General features: G+C 36.1%; 1 protein-coding gene across 2 annotated transcripts in view; it reads left to right on the top strand.

Moving 5' to 3' along the window:
• The first annotated feature begins 966 nt into the window (after window positions 1–966).
• The window catches only part of LOC117417145 (guanine nucleotide-binding protein subunit beta-4), a 38,970-nt gene continuing 21,719 nt past the window's right edge, over window positions 967–18,217 (top strand). Inside the window, exon 1 of one of the 2 annotated variants that reach the window (XM_034029011.3) lies at window positions 967–1,099. The gene's annotated coding sequence lies outside the window, so the exon portion shown is untranslated. The remainder of the gene's footprint in view (window positions 1,100–18,217) is intronic. The other variant, XM_034029012.3, reaches the window with a different exon arrangement.

Below are 18,217 nucleotides of genomic sequence, written 5' to 3'. Positions count from 1 at the left end.
TGGTGATGAGATCTCAGGATGGGTAGCAGAGATACAGACAATTTTCACCAATTCACATATAATGCTCCCTGGCACAGCATTTGGAATAGGCTGGTGTACTTGTGAGCTTAAACTGGCTGTAGACACATTTTTTCTTGTAGTCTTAGTGATATTAATTAAGTCAGGGGTCTAGTTACCGAAGATATAATTTGCTAATTGGAACCATATGGGAGTCCTGGTTCAAGCAACTAACTACACTGTATAGATAACAAAACATTTGCATATTATTAACAACTCCCTGTAAGTGTCAAAAACTATAAGAAGTCATTTTTTGTGGGTTTTTAAAAACATCTTTATCTGTATTATTATATATAAAATAAAGAAATCTGACCACAGTAAATACAAAATGAACAGATATGCATATGGAAGACCAGATGTCATACAGTTGTGGCTTATTATTTGTATAACAGACTCACGGTTAAAAGCTGTTTTGAAACATGAGAATAAACTCCAAACCCTCTTTAGAATTAGACTAGAAATGTTTTATAAATACAAAACCTTACTTCATTACAGGCTTTCGCAGACATTTGTAATAAGGCCCTGTTTCTTATTGGGGCCTGCTTTAATAATTTTACACTATATCGATCCTGCAGGTTCACCGCCTCCCCAGGACTATTTTATTGACCCCCTTTAAGAAATACAATCAGTCCATGTAAGAGCTATTCTTTTAGACCATCTTCTGTTTACATCAATAAAATTGAGCTATGTCATACATCAAAGTTATTACAAAATATGTCAGGGCCATAAATATTGCAAAATGTCCCCTAAAATGTGTGGTAATACAAAACTCTGCCATATTACAATACAAGTCAATGTGTATTGAAGGAACACCTAAAATGCTGCTCCTTTAAGAAATGTCATGGCCTCATTCCCTTCCTCCTCCTTCTCTGCTGCCTCACTGTGGATCAGCTGTCCGCTGGTGTATTACAGCCTCTCTTGGCATCATCCCCACCCACTCTGAACGCTGAAGCAGAACTGAAACCAGGCACAACTCTGCTTGAAATCAATTAACAGACTAACTGGAAAACACCTCTGTACTCTGGAATACAAGATCACAAAAGTAGGTACTTTCTTATGTTGGCATTATATGGTACAGTATACCACAGGTTGTGTATCATGTTTATTTGTATTTTTATATTGAATCCCCCTCCTGATGTGAACCATCGCAGGCTAATATTATGTAATTGATTGTTGCCTGTTTTATGTAGCATTCTGCATTGGGAGTTGATTCAGATTGTGATACTATATATTCATGGCAATGCAAGCCCTGTTCTTTTCAACCTCACTGTGCTAGACATGATGTAAGGTGTGGTGCAGTGCTTGACAATAAGGCAGTTTGTTACTGGGGTTCACAATCCCACAGCCAGTGATACGACTGAAGATTTTGCTGTATGTATGCTGTGCAGTGTACATGTACAGTTGCCTTTGAGACAGTTACTGTAGATTTATGATTGTAATTCTTTGCTTATCAAGCCTATCAGGTTTCGTGATGATATTCCCCATTGTTTTGCAACAGACTGTTATACAGAGTGAATAACAACAGATGTGTCAAATGTGCAATGTACTGGTGTTTACGAACTGCAGCATTTTTCCCTGAAATATTTTCATGTAGCATCTAATGAGATAGATCATTCTCATTGTCTAACTTATGTTTCAAACATATACAATATACAGTATATCACACCCCAAACTGCTTCTTCACCATATACATATAACTGTGTCCATCTGGCTTTGGGGGTGTGATATATGTGTGAAACATTACATATAGTGCAATATATACACAGAACCAAAAGTAAAAAGAGGTAAATGGTTTAATAAAAAGCTTGTGCTAATAGTAAATGATCTTCAGTCTTTAAATTCAAAGGGACTAACAGAGTTGTCCTCTATCGAGTGTAAAGGATTATAAATACAGAAAATATATGTTTTTAATATCAGAAGTTATTTTTGAGAATGTTTGTATCTATAGCTGCATTGTTATATTTAAAATAAAGGAATTTGACCACAGCAAATACAAAATTACCAGATTTGCATATAAATCACTGTCTGTAAATTGCTCTGACCAATGGCCCCACTGTCAAGCAGGAAATCTAGAAATATTTTGGCAGCTTTTGAATGAGTAAAAAGAGACAGACAAACGGGACATGAAAACAGCATTTGAAATGCATCAATGATAGTGTTCCGTTTTTAATTCGGTTTATATTCTATACACCAATAAGGTTATCATCTGGGTCAGTCTATGAGCAACACCAGGATTGAAGAAGATCCGAGAGACATTGCTTTAGTGAAGCAGGCTTAATTGACCATTTACGGCACAAGAAATATTATATAAATTATATATTAAAAAAACACACACACAGATAATACTTAGGCCAGACCACCTGGCTATATTTAATTACTTATTTGTGTCTCTATATAAATGTCAAAACTGGGTTCAGTATTATATATGAAACTCAGTCAATTATAAACATAAGCAGTTTCTTTAAACAAAGCATCATGGAAAATTAGGCAGCTTTTTAGATGATTTGCAATGTGAAACACTGATGTTGTTGTCCAAACCTTTTAGCTCCCATATAAGCTGAACTTTTAGGTCAAGTTATTGTATCATGCGGGCCTTTGCTGTATGATTTATAATGGCAATGCAATAGTTCTGTACTATAAAATAGCGGCTACATTTATATTATGCCAATGTTATCACAATGGAAAGACAACTGATGCATGCTATCATATCAGTACCAGGCAATGTGATCAGCCACTATGCATTATTTTTTCCATTGTATTGTCGAATAGTTCTGCGCTTGTGTCTTCCATTGTATTGCCAAATAGTATATGCTGGTATTATAATGGGATCCTTACATGTGTCTTTGTAAGTAAGTTTTTTTTAGTTTTTTTTTTTTAACAATATTGTGATTTCTTCTTTTGTTCCTGAATTTGAGTTCTAGTACTGTATCAGCTGTTATTGTGATACTTGCTGCCAAATGATGGCATTTCTTTAAGATCGTACAGTGACAGTGTCGCTTTTATTGGCCAACAGTAGCATTGGGCTAAGACAAGTGGACACTTTGAATAATACATGAATCAAGAACAAAGATGTTTGAAAGATGTGACATAATATAGAACTGATCACATGCATGGGAACAAGTGGCTTTTTGAAAGTGATCTGAAATGAATGCGTTTAATTGGCCTTCACTTTTTAATGGAATCCATTTACCCTCCAATCCAGCCATCTAGCCATTAGAAATATACAGGTACAGTGTATACTGTGGTATTGAAAAAAAAATAATGTCAGAGAACATGGGAGGCTTCAAAACACGAGAATAAATATAATCTTCAATACCACTACCTTTTTGTCTGGTCAATTTATTTATTTTTTGCTGTGATTATTACTGTAGGTTCCAGCTGTTTTTAACAAGACTACTTGTAGAGACTCCATGTTCTCAGTTATGTGGCGATTACTGCATTGATAATAATGATGTGACCCATAAGAAAAAATACTATAGTAAAGCTCAAAACCCTATAGTTTCTTGTAGTATGGTTATTATTTCAGCACATATTGTAATAATGTATATTATAGGATAACACTTTGGATGGCACTATAGTATTTTTTATATGGGGAGAGATTCTCTTTTACAGTGTGTTGTATGTCAGGTGTTAGTTCTTTATAATGCCCATTCTAGTGAAGCTGGTTATGTAATGGAATAATTTCTCCACATATATAATGTATAAAGCAGGATAGACAACTGTAAATTCGATGGACACAATGCTGTCAATTTATTTTTGCAGTCTTGCTGATGTAGTTATTAGAAGATAAGGTGGGGATCTCATGGTGCTTTCCTTTTGATAAAAGCGGTAGGCGTTTTATGCTACAGTAACACAACACTTCTGGGAAATGCCTTATACTATAGGCTGTGCACAAAAAAACAGCCCATGAATTGACTCATAAAAGTAATTTCAAGCCGTGTCAACGACCTCATGGTTTCCAGATTTAGTTTTAAATAAATATTGCATTGTAACTATTTGCAGTACCTGTGTTACATGATGCAATAATCAAACTCTCTGCCCTTAAGTCTGAGAAACGACATGCAGTATTCAAAAAAAAATAAAAATCCTAATTGATCTTGTACAGTACATACACTTTGCAGCTCTGACTGAGTATCTGAAGGGTTTTCGACCTATACAGTACTAATCATAAATAACTGTGCTAGGTGAATAATTGGTAAATTCACATGTGGTGAATCACAATCATGGTTTACAAGGACAGGTGTGTGGATAGATTCCTAAAGTGCATCATGTGTAGGACTTGCATACCATCAAAGAAATTCAGATATTATCCACATAAACTTGTTTGAACTCTAGCTTAATCTCTGTCAAGAAAAGAGAGCAAGAGAGAGAGAGAGAGAGAGAGAGAGCGAGAGAGAGAGAGAGAGACAGAGACAGAGAGACACAGTAAATCTGAGTCTCGTGCACTTTATGTCACTTCAAGTACGGCTTTTTCGAATTATACATTATGCATGGCAGTTCCTGATCTCAGTGGTATTTTTCCTACCTACTTGACGTCAGTTGCCATTTGCGAGGGTTGCCCGGGTAACGGCCAACCACCCCTGGAGATATGTCTGGTGGATAAGACAATGCTGATTTTTCCTTTTTAGACTTTTTATGTATTTAAAAAAATTCATTAGTTTTTAATCAGATTACAATAGTCCTTATGTGTGCATATGACCGCCATGCCATGAATTGTTACATTTTTTTTTCACTGCAGTTTGAAATTTTTTTTTTTTTATGGCCTACATGGTTTTCCTTTGTTTTCAAAGGTAACAGTTTATTTAAATGTATATTAAAAGCTATAATGAAAAAGGCAAGGACACTGGTGTACACAAGCTGTCCTTTTGCCATTGTCTACTGTGCATGTAGTCTCATTGACTTGTGCATTTTACAGTATGTGTATGGCACCATTTTTTCATTTCAAAACCAAGTGTTAAACTAACATACTATTCATTCTTACATTCATAAAATAAAACAATGACATACAGCAGATCTTAAATCTAATCTAATAATATATAGCAACCTTCTGCAACAGCAGACCTAGATTGTACAATATATTTTTGACTTAGTATCCATCTAGTATGAATTAGTCCAAAAGATGGTGTAAGAATGTATATTTATATGTGTTTGTAATATGTCGTTCTTCAAATCTTTTATTATTATCACTATACTGTATTATTCTCTTTCAGTACATTTTATGCTTTTATCACATTTATTGGACCACTGAATGAATAAAAACAATTATTTAGTTGTAATGTTTGTTATTTGATCACTTTCGCTTTCACAACATACAAAGTGGGGTTAAACCAATCATTTTAAAGACTAAAGACATTAGGAGGGACTTAAAATGTATTTTGAGAGCAGTCCCTGTCAACAAAGGATTCTCGTTTTTCTGTGAGGAAACGATACACAAAATCAGTGTGGATGCAGCTGACTTTCCTCTTTATTCTTACATTTGGTCTCTTTTTAATGAGTGGTAATTTCGGACCTGGAAAATGTGGTTTTGCGCTCTCAAAGAGAGTTTAGCAGCATGGGTACAAAAGGTTATCTGCCAGGGAGCAAAAGGCAATTGAAATGCAGAAAGGGTACCTGCTCCAAGCTGCAAAGCTATTTTTAGCATCAGCTGCATCTTTTTTTTAGAAATCAAGCTATTGATGTTCTATTTTTTCCCAGAGTGCTGATTTTCTTTTTCTTTTTTTTATTTCTGAAGCACTGTGTAACTGAAGTTGAATTTGGGAGGCATCTTTGCAGCAGATTCTTGACAAAGGTTCTGTTGGGTGAATTATTCAAAATTCTTAAATAAAAAGGTAACTAGAGAATAGAATAAAAGGACATGATTTCTCAAGCATATTTCATAAAGCCACAAAACAAAGCAGAGTGTATGAGGAGTGGAATTATATTTCCAGCTTCTATATGCTGAGGCTGTGTTACCCCACCCAGAGTATTAATAATTGAACAGGAAGACACCCTGGGCTCAGTTTTTGAGATGCAAGTGGATTGTGAGTTTAAAAAAAAATAATCTCAGAGTTAAAGTGGCATTGGGTGATGGTCGAGGTTACACGAAACCTTTCTCCCTTAAAAATCTTTCTTGACTGCCAGGGATGAAGATGCATACAATAGGCAGCAAATCATATTAGTGTTTACATCACTATAGACGACACAAGCTGACAGGATACAGAGATTGCAGCAATGGCTCCTCGATCATTTTCACCTGCTTTAAATAAAATAAAAACTTTAAGAGCTGGGATGATGATCGGGAGGACATGTTTTCTTTCCCCCTTGTATGATTGGCACTTTAAGACCTGGAATTCCTGCTGATGGACTGTAGCATTAATATCTCCGCCCTTGCTGGCTTCAATCACCAAAAATATCAGTAAAGCTAGTACTGTACCCCAGACCTTCCAAAAATATCAAAAATATTCTTTATGGTGCTAGTGGTGGGGAATTTAAACTCCTTAAAAAACTGTCACATGATTTAATTAAGAAATATGTCCCACAAGCACAATTTTAGTCTAAATGCTATCCATTTACTACCAATGTAGAAAGAGTGTGTCATTCTCCCAGTGAAATGTGTGCACTTGTGACTGTTATCACTTTAATGGCATAATGTTTATGGTAGCCCAGCACAGATAACATTTTGAGAGGACAACTGCTCTTAGAAAAGGCTTGCTCGTTAAAATAATTTGAATATATTTGAACAGTTGACAATTATCTATTCAGGGATACCAAGATATTTATTAAGCAGTAGGCACTGCATTTTTAATTATTAATTCCGTTTGAGTGCAATTAAGCATTACTCCAGTTTAATGTGTATATTATGTATTTTCCTTAACCTAGGTACTACACATTCTGATAATCAATTGGAACAACTCATAATATTCTAATTTCCAACTGCACCAGGTTTCTCTGGATAAACCTCGAAATATCACACACAACCACAAAATGTGCAATGTTTAATATTATGAGGGACAGAGTAAAAAGTTCTTATACTCATTTAATTTTAAAAAAAATAATTAATTAAAAGATGCTGTTGACACATTTTTGGAACATGTTTTTTGATTTTTAAATATGCGTGTTTTGTTCCTGAATCCCGAATGGATTGTTTTGAATTAGATATGATGCAGTTAATGACTAAAAATAACCATTACACGTAGCTACAAGAAACAAGCAAGCAAGAGCATGTGGTCCTGTGACTTGAATCTATGGCTGTCTCAGCGTCAGCTAAATGGCTAAATGCCCATAAAATATTCATATAGCCAGTACCGTACCTTTAAGTCCATTGAAAAACAATTATTTAAAATTCATGCATCCCTTTGAGGTCAAATCAAATTCCACAGATACAGTTTTGACTTATTTGAATCAAAATAGTTTTCAGTATTTCTTTTCAGGCACATGTTAGCCTTGCAGACACCTGCAGTGGACATTGATAGAGTTGTTCTTTCTTCAAGATAAAGAACTGGAATTTTTTTAAGGTAGTGTGCAATTATTTTGAGCAGTAATCACTTTGATGGTTTTATTAGGCTGACCAGAAGGAACTCTGGAATGATTAGCAGTATATCGCTCGAAAACTAAAAAAAAACATTTATAAGTGTTTTAGGTCTGTGTGTGCCACTGGCTATATGCCATGGACAAAGAAAAGTATTTTTAGATCAAAATAAGACATCCTCCCAGCTTGTCTTTAAAAAGCCTGGCTTCCTTCTTCAGGGAATGCAATGTTACCAAGGAAGGCAATAAAAAAAATAATTGCGGTTTCTTTTTGTGGTTTCATAAGTCCTGTCCCGCTATAAGGAATCTGGGGTAGGGTAACTGGTCAAATTCCACCCGCTTTTATTAGTCCCATCTGTGCAGTCAGGAATCCATATTTTTAGCTTTGGGTTGCAGTTAGTAATACAAAGCTTCTACTTGTATACAGTATTTCTTCCAGGTTGTGCAGCATGTTTTCCTATTTGACGCATCAGAAATATAATTGTATTGTAACCCAGTTGCTGGGTTCAGCTGCCACATAGCTTGAAGCCACTTCAATGTTTAAATCTTCACAAGATACAACTGATTGTGTGTAGATATTTCAGACATTTTATATCGGCAGACGTTTCATATCGGTTGAACTTTATCCAAGCAGTATCATCACTGGCTAGCCCAAGTCATGAAATCTGCACCAGTCTCAAGGAGATTTTCGATGTCTGGGTACAAGCTGTCATTGATTCACAAGGTGCATATGTACATGGACCAGCTGGTGTAAGGTGGCTAAGAACACTTCTGTAAAACTCCCAACCTTTTCTTACAAACATGGTTGGTTTGTTTGAAGTCTTGCAGAGCATCACTGTTGAATTGGCAATATAGAGATATTTGTCTCTCAAATTATTATTATTTAATTATTAATTAGTCATTTAGCAGACACTTTTATCCAAAGCGACTTACAGAGACTTGGCGGTGAACTATGCATCACAACTGCTGCTGCAGAGTCACTTACAATAGGACCTCGGTTTTACTTCTTATCCGAAGGGCAGAGCACAAGAGTGACTTGCTCAGGGTCACACACACACAGCTAAACCGGGATTAGAACCGGGAACCTCTTGGTAACAAGCCCCTTTCTTTAACCACTGGGCCACCAAACAATTCTGAGAAAAAAGTAATATTTAAGTAGAGAAACAGCGGGAACTTTTAGTGCAATTTGGTACAGATATGAAATATCAGAGTTATCTAAACTAACATATTCTCCTTGTTGTTTACATCAGTAACAGTAAGAAAAAACACAAATAATAAACTGTAGTATTTATTATATTCACTTGGAGTGTTGCAGGGGACAAGTTAATGGTTACACTCTGGTTTGCCAACTGTACTTAGACTGTACTTAGACTAGTTCTATACAAGGCACAGGGGTGCTTTTAACTTCTGATTTTTAAAAAGTCACCAGGATATCATGACTTAAAAGAAAAGAATATAAAAAGTTAACACCATTTAAGATAACCTATCTTCCAGACCTGTAACACATTGTTCTTTAAGGTCTCATGGTCTTATGGCATCTTTCGATTTCAACTGATGCTGCAGAGACCGCAAATTAGACAATTGGTTTGTCTTAAAATATCAAAAGACATAAAGTCTCCTAGCCGCGGGGTCGGAAACTGTCTGCTGCCCTTTTTACTAAACCAGACAGAGAAAATATTAGTCTAATCTTTGTACCTCTCCAGTAATGTAGCATGAATGCTTTGTACATTCTCGGATTGACGTCACTGGGCTTTTAGGAAGAGGCTTTGTTATTTCATCACGTGACTGGTTTAAAGAGGTTTCCCGATATAGCCTTGTGGATTACTCCAGAGAGTCACTGCAGGGTCCGCCCATGAACCACATTGCAAATGGTAGAAAATGAATCTTTTATCTTAGAAGTGGGACACGTCGGGCGGTATGTCAAGGGAATAAACCGATTTAAGCATTTTTATGATGGTGAGTGAAAGTGACATGCTGTAAAATCACCAGCCTGGTCCAGATAAAATACAAAAAGTGGGGAATGAAGCAAGAGCTATAAAGCATTACAAAGCAACCAAGCACTTTAACCTGTTTTAAGCTCAAGCCAAATGTCGGACTACCTTAATTTACTATGCCTAAATTTACAGTAAGCTTAGGTTCATAGCTATTGTGTGTAACATTACTTGGACATACAGCCACAGTTTATAATCCATAACTATAGCAAAATTGTAAGATATGTAGAAATAGTAAAAATAAATAGATTCTTGAGAAACTTTTCAATGAGAAGTAATTATTGAAGTTTTAAGGCCACATTCAGGTTCTTCCTACATAAAATAAATACATTCATTCATTTATTTAATACCATGTTATTTCAATGCCAGGGCAACCATTTTGTTTATAATCTCTACAATGCCACTCCACGACAGTCAATCATTATGGTAGGCCTTAACTGATATAAAAACAAAACCAGCAGGAAATACAATGTGATTTGTGTTGCTTTTGAACTAATAGAACTACTTAAAAATGTAACCGCTATGGACAGGACAGGTGTTTTAAAGCCAAAAGACATGTTACGCAATTCATATATTAAACCGCTTTCTCGTTTAACCTTTTAACAAGCAGAGCTCATTTAAAATTGAAGAGCTCTGGAGAAGATTGTGGGGACATCAGACGACTGTAGTAGGAAATGAAATGGAGAGAGCGGAGAGACATGTTTGGTAAAGAAGAGTGTACTTTGTTTGGAAACAAAATGAATCAAGAAGATTGGAAAATTAAAAATTAAGCTATTTGGGGAATGGGTGTTAGAACATAAAATGTACACTGTTATAGGCTGGCAACACTTCTTGACATTTCTAAATAAAGTTCAAGCTCTCTTTCCTCCACTGACTTCCCTTTATCCTGTTATACTACTATTAAAAATTCAACATGCACGTTTACTAAGGGCATTTTTTAAGTCCAACTGGGTCTTTATGGCCAGCTGTGACTCTTCTCTCCAGATCTCCCTCTCCCTCTTATGAGAACAAGCTTGTCCAGTTGTCACAATAGAATTGGTGAGCCTTTATCAATGGGGTATTTTTGCAATTAAATATTCAATGATAGAAAGCTTTACCTTGTTTTGCCATGTATTGTAATCAGTTGTTAACATTGATAATTGGATGTATTTTCAAACTATAACTATAACAGATGTGGCAAAGAAACAAAGCCGTTTGTCCACATTGCCACGTTAAGCATCCTTGTTCTGGTTTCAGGTGCTACTGGCATGATTTTCAAAGGGGCAACATAGGAAGTGTGTTGCTAGATGTTTTTATTGTCTTTCAAAATACACAATGTAAAATTTTAGAGCCCAATTCAATTAATTTTAGCTGGAAAAAATGAAACTATTAATTCACATGTTAAACGATTAACACATCGTTGATAAGGCATCAAAATTCTTTGTCTATAGTTGGAGGTAATGCATTTGGAAATTAGGTCTAAATTACTCATGCATACTGTACATTAAAGTGGTTAGAGGTCTTCAAATGCCGAGTGCCTAAAAAAGTGCCAGAGGTGCAATTCTATTTTATGCTTTTGAATATTTCTCTTACACAGGACGTCCCTCTGAACTACTAAAACCTTTAAAATGCTGTAGCTCTGTGGTAACTATGTCAACCAATCAAATTAAGCTGTATCTGTATGAAGTGCATCTGACCTATAAAGCCCACTGGAATTTGAGACCCAACTACACTTCTAAATGGTTGAACCCTATCTGATATAGCCCTAGCCCAGTAGCTAGATGCATTAGTCTGGAAGGCTGTTACATTGGACATTGTGTATCTTTATGGAACTCCCTAAGCAGAGCTATTAGGTTTTCTTCGACTCTTCTTTATTTTTAAAGACCTTCCCATTCTCCTATGCTTTTAGCAAATTGTTTACTGCTGCTGGCTGTTCTGTATAGCACTTTGAAATGATCTCTGGCTCTCTTATATACAATTTTTTTTTTTTTCTGTAGTGTACGTCACTGTTTGTTTCAGTTCCCACCTAATCCAGAATGTTTCTAAATTTGGATGACTAGATTGAGTTAATTCATTTTTTCTATCAATTCCATTTTAAGAATGATACTGTTAAACTCAGCCTGCAGGGTTCCTCTGTGTGTTAGGGAGTAGTGAGTAGAATCGTAGCACTACAAGAAGAATCCAGAGTTAAACCCCTTTTGAGCAGCTATAAGAACTCCAAAAGCTTAAAATAATGTATTTAAAATGAGCACGGAAGGATCTAAAGAAATCCATTGTGCAATACATGGTTCTAGAGCAAAGGTGCAGTGTCTTAGAATTCTTATGCCCTAAACATACTGTATTTAATTTAGAAAGTTAGTAAGATTCAACGACAATAAGTACTTCCCAATGTCTTCAATGTTAAAATGAGTTTTGTTTCAGATTCTGCAGCTCTGTGACATTCTGCAGCCTGCAGTTCATAAAACGTTTTTTCAAGAGAGTTAGTCCATTCTAATTTCACATATTTAGGGGTGTAAACCAAAGGGATACAAGAATGTGAACAAAAACCCATCTCAACATTGCAGACATTGAGAAAGACTTATTGTCGATACACTTGTCATTGAATTTGTCATTGAGGTTTTTTTTTATTAGTATTTCTAAATTTCCCACTATATTGAGTATTGTTTAGTTATGGATGAGACTTCATTCAAAGTATAAAAGTTGCTCAAGGGCAATGATAAGGTGAACCATGGCAATCCCCATGTGGATGAGAATATCAGAACTACCCCAAATGTCATTCAAAATCAATCTGTCACATGGGTGGGGGGGGGGTGGGGTGGGGGGGGGGGGGGTCACTACCAGTTGTATATCACTTCCAATAGAGAGCCCAAAAACACCATCTGGAAATGTTGAATTAAATTGACCCCCTCCCCAATAGAAAAGGGTATGTGGCTTTTGGCACTTTCATCTGTAATCCATTGATTATATCTCTAGCAGAGATGAGGGGAAGTCATTCCTGCTGTTCACTTTCATTGGCGACATTAACAATTCAAGAGTTCCTAACGGTGAAGTCACTGTTTAGGAATACTTACTTAATCTATTTCAAGTAAAGCGAGACTAAAATAATCTCTCCTGTGTAGTTGATAAACTGCTGGATTTCCACAAACATTGCATTACTGCAAGACTGTCAACCATTTCTTAAAATTGTATTTTACATGGATAGCAACATTGTTTTTTTGTTTGTTTGTTTGTTTGTTTTAGGTGAGGGGGAGTCTGTGGTAGATTTGTGAACATAAAATAAATTACAAATATAAGATAAAACAGAAGTAGTTATTTGAAATGGAACTATATACAGACGTTCTCAAATTTGTTGGTACCCCTCCACAAAAAACGAAGAATGCACAATTTTCTCTGAAATAACTTGAAACTGGCAAAAGTAATTGGCATCCACCATTGTTTATTCCATATTTAATAGAAATCAGACTTTGCTTTTGATTTTTTATTCAACATAATATTGTAAAAAAGAAAACAAATGAAAATGGCATGGACAAAAATGATGGGACCGCTAACCTAATATTTTGTTGCACAACCTTTAGAGGCAATCACTGCAATCAAACGTTTTCTGTAGCTCTCAATGAGACGTCTGCACCTGTTAACAGGTAGTTTGGCCCACTCTTCCTGAGCAAACTGCTCCAGCTATCTCAGGTTTGATGGGTGCCTTCTCCAGACTGCAAGTTTCAGCTCTTTCCATAGATGTTCGATAGGATTCAGATAAGGACTCATAGAAGGCCACTTCAGAATAGTCAAATGTTTTGTTCTTATCCATTCTTGGGTGCTTTTAGCTGTGTGTTTTGGGTCATTATCCTGTTGGAGGACCCATGACCTGCGACTGAGACAGAGCTTTCTGACACTGGGCAGTACGTTTCGCTCCAGAATGCCTTGATAGTCTTGAGATTTCATTGTGCCCTGCACAGATTCAAAGCACCCTGTGCCAGGTGCAGCAAAGCAGCCCCAAAACATAACCGAGCCTCCTCCATGTTTCACTGTAGGTATGGTGTTCTTTTCTTTGAAAGTTTCATTTTTTTGTCTGTGAACATAGAGCTGATGTGACTTGCCAAAAAGCTCCAGTTTTGACTCATCTGTCCAAAGGACATTCTCCCAGAAGGATTGTGGCTTGTCAATATGCATTTTAGCAAATTCCAGTCTGGCTTTTTTATGTTTTTCTTTCAAAAGTGGAGTCCTCCTGGGTCTTCTTCCATGGAGCCCACTTTCGCTCAAAAAGCAACGGATGGTGCGATCAGAAACTGACGTACCTTCACCTTGGAGTTCAGTTTGTATCTCTTTGGCAGTTATCCTTGGTTCTTTTTCTAACATTCGCACTATCCTTCTGTTCACTCTGGGGTCGATTTTCCTCTTGCGGCCGCGCCCAGGGAGGTTGGCTACAGTTCCATGGACCTTAAACTTCTTAATAATATTTGCAACTGTTGTCACAGGAACATCAAGCTGCTTGGAGATGGTCTTGTAGCCTTTACCTTTACCATGCTTGTCTATTATTTTCTTTCTGATCTCCTCAGACAACGCTCTCCTTTGCTTTCTCTGGTCCATGTTCAGTGTGGTGCACACAATGGTACCAAACAGCACAGTGACTACTTTTCTCCATTTAAATAGGCTGAATGACTGTTTACAAGATTGGAGACATGTGTGATACTAATTAAAGAAACTAATTAGTTTGAAATATCACTATAATCCAATTATTTATTATCTTTTCTAAGGGGTACCAACAAATGTGTCCAGGCCATTTTAGAATATCTTTGTAGAATAAGCAATAATTCATCTCTTTTCACAGCTTATTTGCTTTATTCTATGACATACCAAAGGCATGCAAGTATACATGATAAAATAGCTTTTAATTTCATCACTTTTCAGGAGGAATGAAGCATTATTTCAATGAGCTGTAAGGGTACCAACAAATTTGAGCACATCTGTATATATTATTCTCATTGACATTTCTCTTAGGTTTCAAAGCTTTCGTTTTAATGCAAAAATAAAAATAAAACAAAACAAACAAAAAAAACAAGTGGATCTTCCTTTTATCCACTCATCTGTAATTTCTACACTGAAAATAATGGGCAGACTTTTTTTGTGCAGTACTATGTATGGTTGACTGATTTGTCCAAAAGATGACTATGTTCTAAAACTCACAGTCAGTGATGTGCTGGGGAAATTCAATTGGAACTCAATAAAGACAAAATAATAATTTAAGCCAAAAAGAAAAAAGACATTGCCTATGTATAAAACATAAAAAAGGGTGTGATGTATTAAGGCTAATCATGTAATAAGCTGAATCTCTGCAATAACCTTTAAAGAATGTTTTTTGCATTCTTTGCGATTAATTAGTGCTTTGAAAAGTAAGAAATATAGTCTTTAAAACAGTTGTTTTAATAAACTGCAAACTTGACTTCATTAATCAAAATGTACTTTCCATAACAAAACATTCCTTAAAGCTGCTCTTTTGAGAATGGGGTCCAATGAGAATGCCAAATCTCTTGGAGCTGTATTAGGTGAAAAAAGGCTTGTTTGGTCCAGTGGTTAACAATACGGGCTTGTAATCAGAAGGTTCCTGGTTCAAATCTCAGCTCAGTCACTGACTCATTGTGTGACCCTGAGCAAGTCACTTAACCTCCTTGTGCTCCATCTTTCGGATGAGACGTTGTTGTAAGTGACTCTGCAGCTGATGCATAATTCACACACCCTAGTCTCTGTAAGTTGCCTTGGATAAAGGCATCTGCTAAATAAACAAATAATAATAATACATTCCAGTATTTAAGGAGAATACCACCTTATACCTGTAGGTGTATGTTGAACATAGAAGTTTTTTTTTTTTAGCTATCACGGCTTTACAAGCTAACCTGCAAGTAGCTGCAAGTAGTTGCTGAAGCATTTCTATTTGACTGAAATACAATGGTAGAGACCAGCAGGTTCCTATATCTTTAGGGCAATGTAGACTACCCAGATAAGGTCTGCATTCTGATGAAATAATTAATGTACAGACACTAGGAAATTATACTTCAATGTTAAGTTGAGTCTCTAACACTGTATAAGTACTTATTTTATTCTTAAACACAATTGCATCTACTACCACACAGGCTGTTCTTTATAAAGCATTATCACAACATGTCATTAGACCTTGAGAGGTGACGCCCTAGGAACACTGCATGTTCCAAAGAACAAACTCATAAATGCGCTTTTATGATATATGTTATAGTTCACAGTTTAGAATGTGGATCGCGGTGGCTGCTGGTGTTCAGGTGGCTGCAGATTATTTTTAACTCATAACTCACCCAAGGGGCAGCGGGGGCCTGAATGCAGAGCGGTGTGTTAATTGATGATACCTCTTTTCCTGTCAACAGCTGCAGCCTTCAGGGGGGTTAGTTCTGTGTGTCACATCAGGACACACTGCGTTGACGTCTTTCTCCCTATGGTGCAAATTATTAGCAGCCAAGACACACATGAAAGAACAAATCTCCTTTTAAACTCAGTTTTGCAAGAGGTTTCTACGCAAACTTTTGAAAGGGTTTATTTTATATTATTTATTTATTTAGGTTTACCACCACAATGAGAAATGAAACACGAAATATTTTTCAATGTAGACCAAGTGTATATTTATTTAGTACTGTGCTGCAAGCAGAAGTCTCAGAACAGTAAGATATACAAACCATCTCTATGTTTCCCATTTCAGCATCAATGAGAATTTACTGTATATAAAACTCAAATCTCTATGATGTCTATGAGTGATCTACTGTAGTTTACTCATTTTACAATTCAAGTAATTTGTGGATTTCTTAAAGTAGCTATAGTAACAAGTTCACTGTAGCCAACTCCACCTTATTCATGTTTCAGTTAAATCTGAATAAGAGGCATAAGAAACTGGTTCTAAAATAATTAGCCATTATTTTTACAGTTTACAATGTAAACCTTCAAAATAACTGGTCCCAGTCATGGGTATGCCCAATACGTTTTTGTATGACTCATTTCCATATAAGACACTGAAACTATTTAATTAGTTATATTTGCAAAGTTTCTTAGTGTACAAAGAGGACAATTTGGTCATGTCATCTCCGTACCTTTTCATTTACCTTAATTCCAAAAAGCTTATACCCTAAAATATGCAGTATTAAATGTCAATCACTCCTGATTAAAAAAAAAAAAAAAAACTTGTTAAAATTCAGAAATTGCATAAGAGTAGCCTTATCTGATCTGAATGCAATCCCTGCGTGATTCAGTAGACGATTGTTTGATTGAATACTTGCTACCAGGAGACACTGTGCATCTGGGATGCTGAGCGGTTTCTTTTTTTTTGGTTCAACCTCACAGTTGTAGGGTTAATGAACGGTTAACACAGACCTGACCAGTAGAACAGAACAATCACTCCAGAACAGGTTGTTGTGGAGTGACTGGCCCCGATGGAGAGATCCAGATGCTATGGGATGTAATAAGCTACTTCCACTGCAAGGTGACATTTTAAAAAAGTGCTTCCAATAGAATTGTACCATTTTTGGTAAGAAAAACATCACCACACTGTAAAAGAAAACTCAAAATCAAATGATTGAATGATGGAATGATTATTTATTTGGGGATACCAATATATTTTGTGAGCAATGAATCTCAGCATTATTCATAATCTGTCCCAATACTTGACGGTAGTGTATATTATACACTAAAGCCCCTTTCACACTGGCATGGTCTACCTGGGTCAGAATCTACCCAGGTCAGGACCCAGTGTCATGTGGGTCAGCTACACGATTTCACACTGCTTTTGATAACGCAGGGTTGACCTGGATGACAGACGCAAGTGCACAATGCCCTGGAAGCAGCTTGTTACTGACACTTCCATCCAAGCTTTGAACCGTCAGCACAAATGTTGATTACAGTAAATGTTTCTTGCAATCTGGCTGTATAGGTGCGTCTCAATCACATGTATTGTTAGATGTTTGATTTACAGCACTTGCTATCTTACATTCAGTTTTCAAAAATATTGTGAGGTGTGGTAATATGAAAGGCTGGATGTGTTTCTTTTTTTTCTGTGAAGAGCACTATTGAAAATATTATTATGCCAATTTATTTTTCACTTAAATCATGTGCATCGCCCACTGTAAATAGTGGATGTAGATTGATATGCATATTGATTTAAATCGAGTCTCTAACACTGTATAAGTACTTATTTTATTCTTAAACACAATTGCATCTACTACCACACAGGCTGTTCTTTATAAAGCATTATCACAACATGTCATTAGACCTTGAGAGGTGACGTGATTAGAGATTTTACAAAGGATCTTGTCAAGAAGACCACAGATTTGACTTGACGAAGATCACGGATGCTACAGTCTGCAGCCAAAAAGATTTGTGTGAGTTAAAATTCCAAGGTCTGTGGTTTATGGGTTTTGTACAGTATACTGCTATCTGAGCAAATAATAAGTACAATGTTGACCAACTCTTAAAGGGGTAACAACAAAGGATTAAAAAACACACACACACATATCTCTCATTAGTATAACAAATCCCTTGCTAGATTGTTATTGATTGTTTTGTCTTCCAGACTTTATTTTAACTTTGACAGGTGTAGACAATTGTGTCAGCTACAACACAATAGTTAACTTCTTGTGTTACAGTTAATAAGACCCCACCTGAGACTAACATTGTGT

This window comes from Acipenser ruthenus, chromosome 12 (genome assembly GCF_902713425.1).
Source record: "Acipenser ruthenus chromosome 12, fAciRut3.2 maternal haplotype, whole genome shotgun sequence".
NCBI classification, from domain to species: domain Eukaryota; kingdom Metazoa; phylum Chordata; class Actinopteri; order Acipenseriformes; family Acipenseridae; genus Acipenser; species Acipenser ruthenus.
This window is presented reverse-complemented; position numbering and strand designations above follow the sequence as displayed.